The 13,525-nt window shown below is 37.4% G+C and overlaps 1 protein-coding gene across 9 annotated transcripts in view; it reads right to left on the bottom strand.

The window, feature by feature from the left end:
* Positions 1–13,525, bottom strand: part of CTNND2 (catenin delta 2) — a 935,473-nt gene that overhangs the window by 228,559 nt on the left and 693,389 nt on the right. The window lies entirely within an intron of this gene.

The raw sequence follows: 13,525 nt of genomic DNA on the forward strand, positions 1-13,525 counted from the left end.
GTGTAAAGTTTCACTCTCTATACCAAAACAAGTTTTTCATATAAAGTATCTGCTAACAATTAACTGCTCCAAACTGAATCAAGGCATACAAAACGAAAAGAAAATAAGTGTTTGCTTGATATTTTATTCTCTGTATTTGCTTTAATATTCTACCAATAAAAATCCAAATGCATTTCTTTCAAACTATAGAATTGGGAAAGGTGATTTTAACTTCATAATGGGTGCCTTAGACATTTCTCTCTATAAAATGATGCCATGTCCTCATGGATGAAGCACATGAAGAAATAAAAGGCATTAGAGTGATCCTTATTCCTTAGACTTATTAAATTTAACCACTGTCTTAAAGGGCTGCAGGACTGATGCACAAAATGTTAAAACTATGCTTAATAGGGATATGCTCCAAACATTTCAAAGGAAACAGAAGCGAAGCAAGAGACTGGAAGAATTGACACAAGGAGTTTTATCTCAGAAGACCTGCAGAAATAAGAACGTCTCTTACGTGAGGGACAGAACATGTGAGGCGAAGGCATGTTATGCTTAACTTAGGTATGTGATTCAACAACAAAAGCACGCTACATTTTACTGTTCTTTTTATCAAAAGAACATGTTAATCTTTCATAAGTAAATGCAAAGTATTTTTGCTGTGTATTTCGAGATGCATGTTGTCCTGGTTGCCCTTTGATTTGGGGAACAATTTTAAAATTTAAATTAGAAACAAAATAAAACAGCTACTTAACACACAGGCTAGTTCACAGGGTTTTCAACAAAGCTGCATCTGAAAACTTCTGCATGTATATGGAAAAAGAGCATGATTCATCCAGCAGTACCCTTCTCTTTTTCTTTTTTTATGCTTCAGTGTTCTTCAGGGATTGAAGAATTGGCACTTTCTCTACTTAAGTTTTTGATTACAGAAAAAGTCATTCATGCCACAGATGTGCCAGGACACCTGGCTACATCCCCAGGCTCTTTGAACAGTGCCCAAGTGCTGCTCTTTCTATGAGGTGACTCTAACTACACCGTTTAAAACCACACTTGGAACCACACCCTCACCCCAAGCCAGCATTCTTCTTTACCTTCAAGTGCTATTGAATTCTTCATAGGACTTGTTGTGTTCTAACTTGTGATGTGTATTATTATTGCCTGTCTGCTATCAGGATGCACGTTCTGGGAGGAAAAGTCTCTGTTATATATCCCTATCCCCAGTGCAATGCCAGACACACCATAAATGTTCACTAAATATTTATCAAATGAATGGAGAGGGTTAATTAATATATTATTTGCCACATTGGTGTTTCTCAGCTTTGCTAAAATAGTATTTTCAAAATTAAGAAATATCCCTCTTTAAAGAAAAAAAAAAACTCTTTTGTGAACAGTCAGGAATGTATCCAGAGGTGTCAGCCCCGTGGCTATTCCAACCTAGCTTACAAACAAAATAGAGCGTGCTTCATTCATACAGGGTGGCCTCTGATGATTCCAAATATGCCAACAGGAATCATTTTCATGCATCAGCAAATGAAAGCAGAAGAAGTGGAAATCCTCAGTGCACTCTTGGCCTCTAAATCCCTAATTTGGAAACCATGAATGCAGCGTTTCACATATGGCGCCTCCATGAGAACATTCCAGGGAAGAAAGAGGGAGGGATGAGGAGGGATGGTATTGTTGAGGGGTGACGGTTGCCCTGCTTGCGGCTGGTGACAACACCTGGGTAAGGAGGACTGCAGGGACTTTTGGGTCAACTAAGGAAAGAGAAAAAGAAGTGCAAAACCACTCTGCCAAACTTACAGTTTGACCCAGGGCTTGCTTGGCACCTGCGCCAGAGAGATGATGTTTGTATTCCTATATAGGTGTGTCTTGCACATGCACCCAGATTACAAGCCCATCCACTTCATTACTGTGCTTAAGAAGGCATATTCCACTTGTACAAAAAAGGTTAAACTATGAACATCACTTTCTCTGTGTGTATATTTTCACATGTGTGATTTAGTTCAAAGTTCTCTGAGTTTAGTTACTTTACTAATGATGAAACCATTAAAAAGAGATAACAAATCCATTCTTACAGTGAGTCTATTGGTTATGTCCTAAAAGCAGATAGCATCATCAATCAATCTATGCATTTTATTTATATGTATATATTTTAGCTATACTGGATGTTATAATTAATATTCCTAATTTATTATATTTCCAATTCATATGATTTAATGAATTAAGTGATTAAAATATTATTCCAAAACATTAAAAGGGAAAATGAATTCAAACTGAATGTGGCATGAATTCTTTTTTTTTTTTTTTTTGAGATGGAATCTCACTCTGGCCTGATCTCAGCTCACTGCAACCTCTGCCTCCTGGGTTCAAGTGATTCTCCTGCCTCAGCCTCCTGAGTAGCTCAGATTACAGGTATGCACCACCACGCCCGGCTAATTTTTGTACTTTTAGTAGAGATGGGGTTTCACCATGTTGGTTAGGCTGGTCTTGAACTCCTGATCTCGTGATCTGCCTGCCTCAGCCTCCCAAAGTGCTGGGATTATAGGCATGAGCCACTGCGTCTGGCCTGAATGCAGCATGAATTCTTAATGCTACAATGAAAACAAAATGTTTTCAGTATGGCCCTAATTAATGCCATATACCCAAATTTATAGTGAAATTTTCAGTTTGATTTTAATCTACTTAGATAAACATAAATAAGACAATTAACCTTTTTCTTTTGCTCTAATTTATTATATTAATTGGAAATATAATAAATTAGGGTCACCAGATCCTCTATATGAAAACTTGTTGTCTTGGGATTGAATTTTATCTAAGAATGTGAGAATCCTACTTTCGTTTTCTGAAGCCAAACATGACTCAGAGTTAAAATGTAAATAGCCACATGTGTGAAATGGGATGCCAGATCCTTGATCCTCCCTCCTTCCCCTGCAGCCTCCCCTCTCCCATCAGGGCCAGAAGGGAGGCCCTGACATGGACTCCAGTCCTCTTGCTTCTGGTGGCTATGTGTGGGTCTGATGCTGTCCTCTTCACTTTCCCTCTATTTTGCTTTTCTGCAGGACCCTTCCTTTCTCCAATTTCTTGCACCCAATCCATCTACCAGTTTCTTCTGGTACCTAACATGAAATCTTTCCAAGCTTCCAAATAAACCTATTTTAAACACTTAAAAAGTACAGTTTTCTGAAAACCTATCAGAAGAAACTTGTCTTCTCTGAAATGGCACCTTTATGTCTTGTCCCCCAAAATGGTGAGCTGTCTAGTTCCAATTTATCCCCTTGTCCATAACTCCACATCCAGCAAGCTGAGCCCAGGTTTCAGTTAACATATGATCATTGCAGGTCAGTTTACCCTCTCCTCACAATATTTCTTTAATCATCTTCATGCACAATTGGTTTTTTGTTTGTTTGTTTTGTTTTTTTGAGACAGAGCTGTGCTCTGTCACCCAGGCTGGAGTGCAGTGGCGCGATCTTGGTTCATTGCAACCTCCATATCCAGGGTTCAAGTCATTCTCTTAATAAAGATGAGGTTTCTCCCTGTTGCCCAGGCTGGCCTTGAACTCCTGGGCTCAAGCAATTCATCCACCTCATCCTCCCAAAGTTCTGGGATTACAGGCATGAGCCACCATGCCTGGCCTCATGCATAATTTTTTAAAAGTCAAATCTTGAAAGACTCTAAGTTTAATAGCATTAAAATAAAGTCAGTAAAATGGTAGTTTATATACATCTTATATTTATATATAATTCAACAGTAAAATAAAATGCAATAAAAGAGTGCCTGTCACAAGGTAGTAAGTGAATAAATATTTATCAGATGAATAGTGCAGCTGGTTGTCAGGTATTTCTCTTTGTCTGTCTGTCTGTCTGTCTCTCTCTCTTTTAGAGCAGGTTTAGGTTCACAGCAAAACTGAGCAGAAAGGACAAAATTCTCACGTACTCCCTATCTGCCACACAAGCACAGCCTCCCCCACTATCAACAATCTGCACCCTAGAGGTACATTTGTTACAGTGGTTGAATCTACATTGACACATTGTTATCACTCAAATTCTATAGAGTTCAATAGTCCAAAGTTACATTACGGTTCATGTCTGGTGCTATACCCTCTATTCTTACTAAATGTACAATGACATGTATCCTCCAATTATAGTTTCATACAGAATAGTTTCACTGTCCTAAAAAATCCTCTGTGCTTTGCCTATTTATCCCTCCCTCTCCACTAACCCCTGGCAACCACTGATCTTTTTACTGTTTCCATGATTTCGCCTTTTCTAGGAATTTCAAATAGTTGGAATCATACATATGTAGCCTTTTCAGATTGTCTTCATTTTGTTAATAATATACATTTAAGGTTTCTCCATATCTTTGCTAGAGATCTCATTTCTTTTTGGTGTTGAATGCTGAATAATATTCCATTTTCTGGATGTACCACAGTTTATTTATTAATTCACCTACTGTAGGACATCTTGGTTGCTTTCAATGTTTGGCAATGTTGTATAAAATTGCTATAAACATTTGTGTGCAAGTTTTTGAATAGACATAAGTTTTCAACTCCTTTAGTAATACCAAGATGTGTCATTGCTGGATCACACAATAAAAGTATGTTTAGTTTGTAAGAAACTGCTATACAATCTTCCAAAACGGCTGTTCCACATTCTCACCAGCAGTGAATGGGAGTTCCTGTGGCTCCACATCCTCCCTAGCCATTTGGTGTTGTCACTGTTTGGATTCTGGTCATTCTGATAGGTGTATAGTGGTATCTCATTATGTCTCCTTCTCTTTTAAGACTACCCGTGTGATTCAGATTTATTTACATTAATACAAATGATTAAAATTAAAACAATGAATGTTGGAATACAAATGGGGAAATGATAGCCTCATTTAGATCTTGACTGAACAATTCTCATATCTGCTACTTTCCCGAATGTGATAGAAGGGACTTTTCATACATGGTCTGAATAGACAGTCTTAAACTCACTTATTAAGTGGTTCTTTGATAGATAATTGACCTTAGTCAGTTGTTCCTGTGTAAATGGCTCACATTTATTTTTCTGCTTAGGTGTGCACTTTAGGAATCTAGATGAGAGTAATCTACAAGGAGTATGGAAGGTGGAGGCTGGTGAACCCCATCCTCAGGGGAAACAAAAGATGAATTAACCAATCAAACAAAGCAAAACCATGCCCTACTGCCTGTCTTTTGTTTGTTTTTGCTTTTTAGCTTGTTTACAGTGAGGTCATTCTTGAACGTGATGCAGATAATCTCTGGGGAATGAACACTAGAATGCATTCTCAGTTTGCATCAGGGGAGAATAAAAAATGGCTTTCATACCTTTGCCCTAAAATACGCTGCTTTAAAGTATGTTTACAATTTAAATTCCAGAACTGAGAGTATCTAAAAATCAGGCAGGAGAAGGAGGTAGTTGGTTTCTTCCTTGTCTTTTCCTTACAAGGAAGAATATATCTAATCAGAAAACAAATGGATAGGCAATTAAATTACACACAAGAGAAATGCAAGTAGTGCAACAGCACCTACTGCAAAAGTAGGGCCTAACCACTTAATGGATTTGTTACTCTTAACATAATATGCATATGTTGACAATAGCATATATTTGCCAATGAATTAGCTATTATCATTAAACTGATACCAACATCAATGAATAATTTAAAGCATATTCAATTACAGCAGTGTTGGGATGTTTGTGACAGTCTTCATACAAGTATAATGATAATGATGATATATAGTGGATAAAGAATTACTTTAAACAGCTTGCAACAGAATTCCTCTTGGGAGGTATCTACCTTTATTTGAAAAAAAAAATACTATGAGGTTACTTAGAGGATAGTGAGACCCTGAGGGTGTGGCCTACTAGGCATTCAGGGCAACAGAAGAGATTGCTCACCTGCTCCATATTTGCAAAAGGGAGGGATTTTGAGCTGGGGAGAGAAGACAGAAAAAGCTGGAGTAGCTTTTGTCAACCTATTATTTGGTGAGACAAGGACCTCAAAACAGGTAAGGACCTGGGTGTGTACTGTTATTGCTCTCAGGAATCTTTCATTTTAAGTAAAATGGTTATATCTTTGGGCTTCTGGGTTCATGTTGAAAGAAACTAGGCTGTGCCTGAGACTGAAAGTAAATTTTAATAATAGTGTGTAAGATTGTCACTACATACTATATATAGGTAGAGTATATCTCACATATATATATATGTATATACACACACACACACACACACACACATACACAATGAATACTATGTACTATAGTATTTATTTCCTTCAGATACTTATGAAAACTCAAGTCCCAATGTCTGAGAACTGGTTTTTAGAAAGAGCTGATTAAAAAGAAGATAAGGGAATGCAGTGATTTTTACTAAATTTTCAATTAACTGTTACTTTTCAATGGTGCTGGGTTTGAGAAAGCTTTTATAAAGGATATCATTATTATGCATTCATTTTTAATATTAAGACTTTCAATAATTTTTCTGCTTAAAGGCTACTGGAAGGTACAAAGTTTGTGAATTCTAAACCAGAGGTATGTAGAAATTGCAGTTATCAGTTTGTAATAACTGAAATCAACCCTTACTCTTATTGCAAAGTCAGTTAAACAATCAATGTTTCTATAAAATCTGAACTGAGATATGTCCATGTAGGTGCCTCTAAATAATATAGAAGTATATTTCATAAAAAGAGAGAGATTCTCAAAAATAATTTCCACTAAAAACAATTTCATAATTTTTTGGTTTATATAACTTGCTGTAAATTTTGAGCTGCCCTTGGAGATACTGAATACAAAAATGACAAAGCATTGACAATTACAAAGAATGCCTCCAGTAAGTCTTACTACATTCTAACTCAATTCAAATGTGACTTTTTATTTCCAAATTTAGATATTTCATGAAGAATCCCATGATTTTCTCTAAATCACAAAGTGTTGATAAAACCAGACTTTTAGCAAGCACCTAAGTAATTCTAGGGCCTTGAATGACTGCTTTCCTTGAATAACTTTGTAACATCATCAGTCAGAGGCAAATACTACATGTAGGTGCAGGGCGGATTTCTCCTCTCAAGACCATGCTCCCAAGTTTAAAGGCTACACTTACATTTACTTTCTCTCTCTCTCTGACTACTGTGGTATCTGCAGATCTGAACATACAGTCTGTTCAAGCAGATATATGCTCTATTTCACAGTAGGAGATTTACTCCATTGGATGTTTCATAAAAATACATGCTGCATATACACCATGGAATATTATGCAGCCCTAAAAAAGATGAGTTCATGTGCTTTGCAGGGACATGGATGAAGCTGGAAACCAGCATTCTCAGCAAAATAACACAGGAACAGAAAACCAAACACTGACTGTTCTCACTCGTAAGTGGGAGATGAACAGTGAGAACACATGGACACAGGGAAGGGAACATCACATACTGGGGTCTGTCAGGGGGTGGGGGGCTAGGGGAATGATAGCATTAGGAGAAATACCTAATGTAGATGATGGGGTGATGGGTGCAGCAAACCACTATGGCACGTGTATACCTATGTAACAAACCTGAACGTTTTATATATGTATCCCAGAATTTAAAGTATAATAATAATAATAATAATAAAGAATACATGCAAGGCCTCATGTTATTTAGGTTTATTATATCAATTACATATAGGTAGTACTACACCCTAAAACAAAGATTCACTGTCTATAAAGATGGACATTAAAATATTTAAAGATGGATGGTGAGGGTTGACACATTCTTTCTTTCTCACTTCTCTGAATTCTGATCTTTTGGCTTCTTTTGTGTGTTGCTGGACAGCTCTCATTCTTCCCAACTGATTGAGCAGAGGTCTCTCCTTTGGGGCCTGGATTAAAGTCCTTGCCTGGACTCCAAATCTACTACTAGCCTTTGTTACTGGTTTTAGCTTTGTAAGTCCTTGCTTCCCAGCTAACTGAGCAGATGTTTGAACTTGAACTTGATTCTGAGAAAATCTGCCACTACTATGGCATTTAAGCAACTGAACATTAGAATGATCATCATTTTTAATCTATAATAAAGTGAAGACACCAGTTACCATCCTTATTATTTAACTTTGTGGTGGATGTGATAGTCAACAGAGTAAAAGTGAAAAACTGAAATAAGGAGGTGAGTCATTTGGCAAAAAGACAATTATCAAGATCGATGAAAAAACCTTTGGAATTAATTAGAAAATTCAGTAAAATAGAAGCTTAAAACTTTAAAAATAAAAGCTTTCTCATGGATACATACACACACACACACATACACACACATATATATGTAAATTCATACTTTTCTCATATACTAATTTTACATAATATTCTCACATACATAATTTTCTCATAAAAATAATTGCTCAGAATATTAATAGAAAACTATTCCATTCAGAAAAGCAACATGGAATAGAAAATACTTAGGAAATAAATATATTATGAATTGCGAAGTTTCTTTATGAAGAAAACAACATGTATTTACTGAGACACAAAAAAGCACATGTGAATAAATGTAAATGGAATATCACATTCCTTCAGTATTATAAAGATTTCCATTGGTCTCTAGATTAATTTAAATAATAAAGCAGTTCAAATCCAAAGCCCAGTAAATTTTAAAGTTGTTTTTGTACACAATGACACTAAAGTTCATCTGGAAGAATGAACATGGGAAAAACACAGGAAAAATAAAGAATGATGGAAAGAGGAACATATTCTAAAGCACCAATACACAGAACAATATGAAATGACCCCAGAATCAATAGATAACAATAGGAGAGAAGAAAAGACTCCAGAAAAGATACACATGTTTACAAGACTTTAGGATTTCATCACAAAACGTTATGGATTTGATACCTAGAATAAGTAAAAACAGGCTCACCACTTAAGTAGGGAGAGAGCATTTGATTTTTTCATAATGACACAAAGTAAATACCAGATGGATTAGAAATGTAAATGTGAAACGTAAAACAAAAAAGCACTAGGGGGATGTACAAATGGGTATTGATATACTACTGGGAAGAACTAAGGTTGATACAAAAGCCAGGAGCCGTGATGAAAAAGACTGATGCACACATATTATAAGCAACCTTAAGTAGTGAGGAAATAACTAAACAAAATATTGGCTATGAACATGATAGACAAATGTTTAGACACTTAGCATTGCTAAATTCTTCCTTTAACTTGACCAATCTATTGGATGTAAAATGATATCTCTTTTTAGTTTTAATTTGCATTTTCCTAATTACTACTGAGGTTGAGCCTTGGAGTAAATTTTCTACCAAAGAGGTAAAGAATCAACATGAATAAAACTAAAGTACTTTACTGAGCAATCTAAACAAAAACATAAATAAGTATAAGAAAATGCTCTGTTCATGAATGAAAGGAGTGGATATTAGAAAGGCTATAAATTCTCCAAAATGTATTTACACTTTTAACACAATTGCAATCAAAATTCAAAGGATTTTCTGGAACATGACAAAATGATTCTTTTCATCTGGAATCTTAAGCAAGCAATAAAAAGTAAGAATATTTCAATAAGGAGGAATACAAGAGGCAAATTATTTTATCTTATTTATAAATGCTACATAAAGCCTCAATAATTAAAGTGTTGTGGTATTGATGTAGAGTCAAGACGGCTTGGCAGAACAGAATGGACAACCAGGAAACAGCCTGGGGTACTTAGGCGCTGATGTGTGACAAAAAGAATCACAAGTCAATGTTGAAGGCCTGATCATACCAAAAGGTCTTAGGGAAGCTAACTATACATCATGTACATTAAAGAATTTAAGAACTAAATAAACCAAATAAGGACAAAAATAAGTTAAAGGAATACCTATATGATTTCAAGGATGAATAAGGAATCCTGAACACAAACAAGAATGGAAGCAATCTAATTCCAAAAGTAATAATTGTACGCCAATACAAGATATCGTGTCAGCTTTAGTATCCTAGTGATACTGACTTTGAAAGTTTAAATATAATTTTAATATATCCTCATAGGGAAGCACACTATCCATACTAAAGTTAGAATACATCTTCAGATGGTTCACGTGTTCACTTCCTTTTCTTTCTCCTCCTCCACTCCCTCAATATAATAAGAAAAGAGTGTGACACTGGGTAGTTTTACAGAGATAATTTAAATAAAGATATAAGATTGTCTGGGTGTGGTGGCTCATACCAGTATTTTGGAATGCCAAGACGTGCAGACGAATTGAGGTCAGGAGTTTGAGACCAGCCTGGCTAACCAGGCGAAATCCTGTCTCCACTAAAAATACCAAAAATTAGCCAGATGTAGTGGTACATGCCTGTAATCCCAGCTACTCAGGAGGCTGAGTCACAGGGATGATCTGAATCCAGGAGACGGAGGCTGCAGTGAGCCTAGATCTTGCCACTGCACTGCAGGCTGGATGACAGAGCAAGACTGTCAAAAAATAAATCAAAATAAATAAAATAAATAAGAAATAAAGATATAAGACTGATAACAGCTGCTCTTCAAATTATGGTCTTATTTTTTAAAAGAAATAATCAATCCTCTCTCTTGAGCATAAATATCTACTTTCTAGGTGAACAATTACTAATCTAATAATCTCTTCCTTTGAAGGGGATAAGATCCAGCATATTTATTTATATGTGGGAAGGCTAAAGTCACACATTGTTTAACATCTCTAAGAGAATTTTGGATGACCTCACATAAATTTTGAAAACACACACCCCAAAAGGTACATATGTAACTTAATTCTTTGAAAATTGCTAAAACAAGGCTGGATGTGGTAGCTCACGCCTGTAATCTCTGCACTTTGGGAGGCTGAGGCAGGCAAATCACAAGGTCAGGAGTTCGAGACCAGCCTGGCCAAGATGGTGAAACCCCGTATCTACTAAAAAACAGAAAAAATTAGCTGGGCGTGGTGGCAGGTGCCTGTAATCCCAACCACTGGGGAGGCTGAGGTAGGAGAATTGCTTGAACCTGGGAGGTGGAGATTGCAGTGAGCTGAGATCTTGCCACTGCACTCCAGCCTGGCGACAGTGTGAGACTGTCTCAAAAAAAAAAAAAAAGAAGAAAGAAAATTTCTAAAACATCCAAGACTGTGAATGTAAGAGGCCCACAAATAATACCCACAAAGCTTTCATTTTATAAGGATGGGACAATCGGTTGTTTGGCAAATGTTTCCTGTGGGGCTTGTCCGCTCTAGGTGCTGGGGCTTAGAGGAAGTGAGATGGGCCAAAGTCCCTGGTGGAAAATGTCCAGGAGCCTGTGGAGTCAGGAATCAAGTAAAGAAACCAACAAGGGAGGAACTATGGCCCTTGCTATACTGAAAACTGGAGGCAGCTTTACTGAAAGAGGACCTCACAGTTTTCTAGTCAGTATTTTGTATTCTTCTCCTTAAAGAAGATCTGCTAAACTGTACAAGTTTTGGGTCCACCAACACCTCGGTTCTTCTGGGTGATAAGAACCAAAAAGAAGTCAGAGAAGGAAGAAAGGATAGATAGCATGTGATGTTGTTGCTGGGGAATGGGTCAGGGGATCTTCAAGCAAATACTCAGTGACATGGAGTGACAGAGACCCCAGAGAGAGGGTGACCTGGAAGGCCTGTGTGCCAGGGCTGAGCGGAAGAGAGACAGAAAGGAAGGGGAAGTGAGATGAGGCTGCAGGGCCCCGGGTTTACTCTGAGAAACACAGGAATTTGAGTTGCCCTAACTCACTGCTTTAAAGACCATGTGCCACGGGAAGGCAGACTGAGCACCAGCTAGGGCCACTGCCCTTGTCCAGGTGCGAGAACCACGGCAGCTTCTGACTGATTGATGGGAGTACAAGCACTAAAAAATGGCCAGATTCTAGGTCTGTTTTACAGATTGGTAAATATCAAGTCTGACTGAAAGAAAGGAATCACACGTGATGATGATTTGGGGCCTTGGGCTTTCAATAATGAGTGTTGATAATCATCACAGCAGTGGTTCTGGTTGACTGACAGATGGCAAAGCAGTTCGGAAAGACACGGCCACTCATTTAAATTTCTATGTTACTGGGGTGACAAAAGCATACACTTTAAAAATTGCTATTCTTTTGTTCATGCAAAATGGAAAATAACATCTTTCTAAAATATGAAATTATGCTAAGTATACAAGTAGAAATAATAGAGAAATTGTTTTGTGTCTTAGCCTATGGTTATAACAAATGAGTATTAAAGTAAAAGTAATATATTCCACCAAAAGGAGTTACGATAGAAATGTCGAGAAAACTTTTCTATGTATTTAATTTTAAATTAAAAATATCCTGACTTTAAAAAATTTAAATCACCTGAAGACTTTCATTAAGCCAACAAAAATTGTACAGAATATAACTGGCTTTATTATATATATTACATGATGGAAAGTTTCTTTTTGTTACACGTGTACTTTTTTCTATTTTAGGTTATGAAGTCTCCCATATGTTTTGAAGATCTATTTTTGTAGTAGTAAAAGGCAATGCTTAACCACACTAAACCGGTTGAGAAAATAATTCCAGTTCTGTTCAGTTCAGCTGATATTTATTAAGCATCGGTCCGCATTCCCTGGGGTTGTCATGGTTTAGTGAAGGGGATACACACAAGAACAAATGCAGTATATGAAGTGTACGGGAAAGTCACAAAACCAGCTTCCTTAGGAAATGGGGCAGGGTAATTGTTTCTGGAAGAAGTAATAGCAGAACTGATTTCTCAGGAGTTGAAAAGCTGGTGACCTGTACAATGTAGTAGATGATTAAACTCTCAAATGCTTGGAGTGCAGTAAGTCTATGCTTGTAAAGTCGAGGGCACACATGGTAGGGTTCAGGGAAAGGGCAGGCATCAGTATGCCGCACAATGGTACCTCTTCTTGGCCGTTAAACTCACCCAATGATTGGGGGCATTATTTTTCATACCAATAAAGACTTGGAGACTTTACGAAGAAGAATTCAAGATGTATGGGAATTTTAAAGCCAAAGCACAGAATTTATGAGCGTGGCATGTTTCTAGAGACCTGCTCTGGTCAACAGGCCCTGATTCCTGCAGCCCACATGGCTGAGGGCTGGCTCTGCAGAGAGAGCAGCAGTGGAAGGTTGGAGGGTGGGAGGCGGCCTTGGCAAGGGCCCCCGGCCGGCACAGAGCCCTTCCTGGAGGTAATAGACGGGGAGTGTGGGGGATGCTGGGAAAAGACCAATGGGAGCTGGCACTGAAAACCAGATAAATGAGGAAATAACCACATAAATGTGATAGAACCCACGCCTGGTTTCTGGCCAGGAATGACATGGGAAGTGGTGGCAATGAAGGCAAGAGGACAAATTTGAGAGCTGGTTCAAAAAAAGGAACTATCCATCATGTAAAAGTGCATCTTAGCTATTACATGGTTTGACCATTTACCTGACACATAGAAATTTACAGTCTTAACACACACAGGGGTTCTACATCTCTCAATCATTTTTGTTTAAATCAACTGAAATGCTTTTACTCCAATAGCTCTGTGTTCTGAGCCCCAGCAAGGTAACTGGTGGAACCATCTTGTGTTTCTGCAGTTAGCTTTGCCTCCACAGTCAGAGG

This window comes from Aotus nancymaae, unplaced genomic scaffold (assembly GCF_030222135.1).
Source record: "Aotus nancymaae isolate 86718 unplaced genomic scaffold, 86718_ANA_hifiasm-v0.15.2.pri h1tg000014l, whole genome shotgun sequence".
Taxonomy (NCBI): Eukaryota; Metazoa; Chordata; class Mammalia; order Primates; family Aotidae; genus Aotus; species Aotus nancymaae.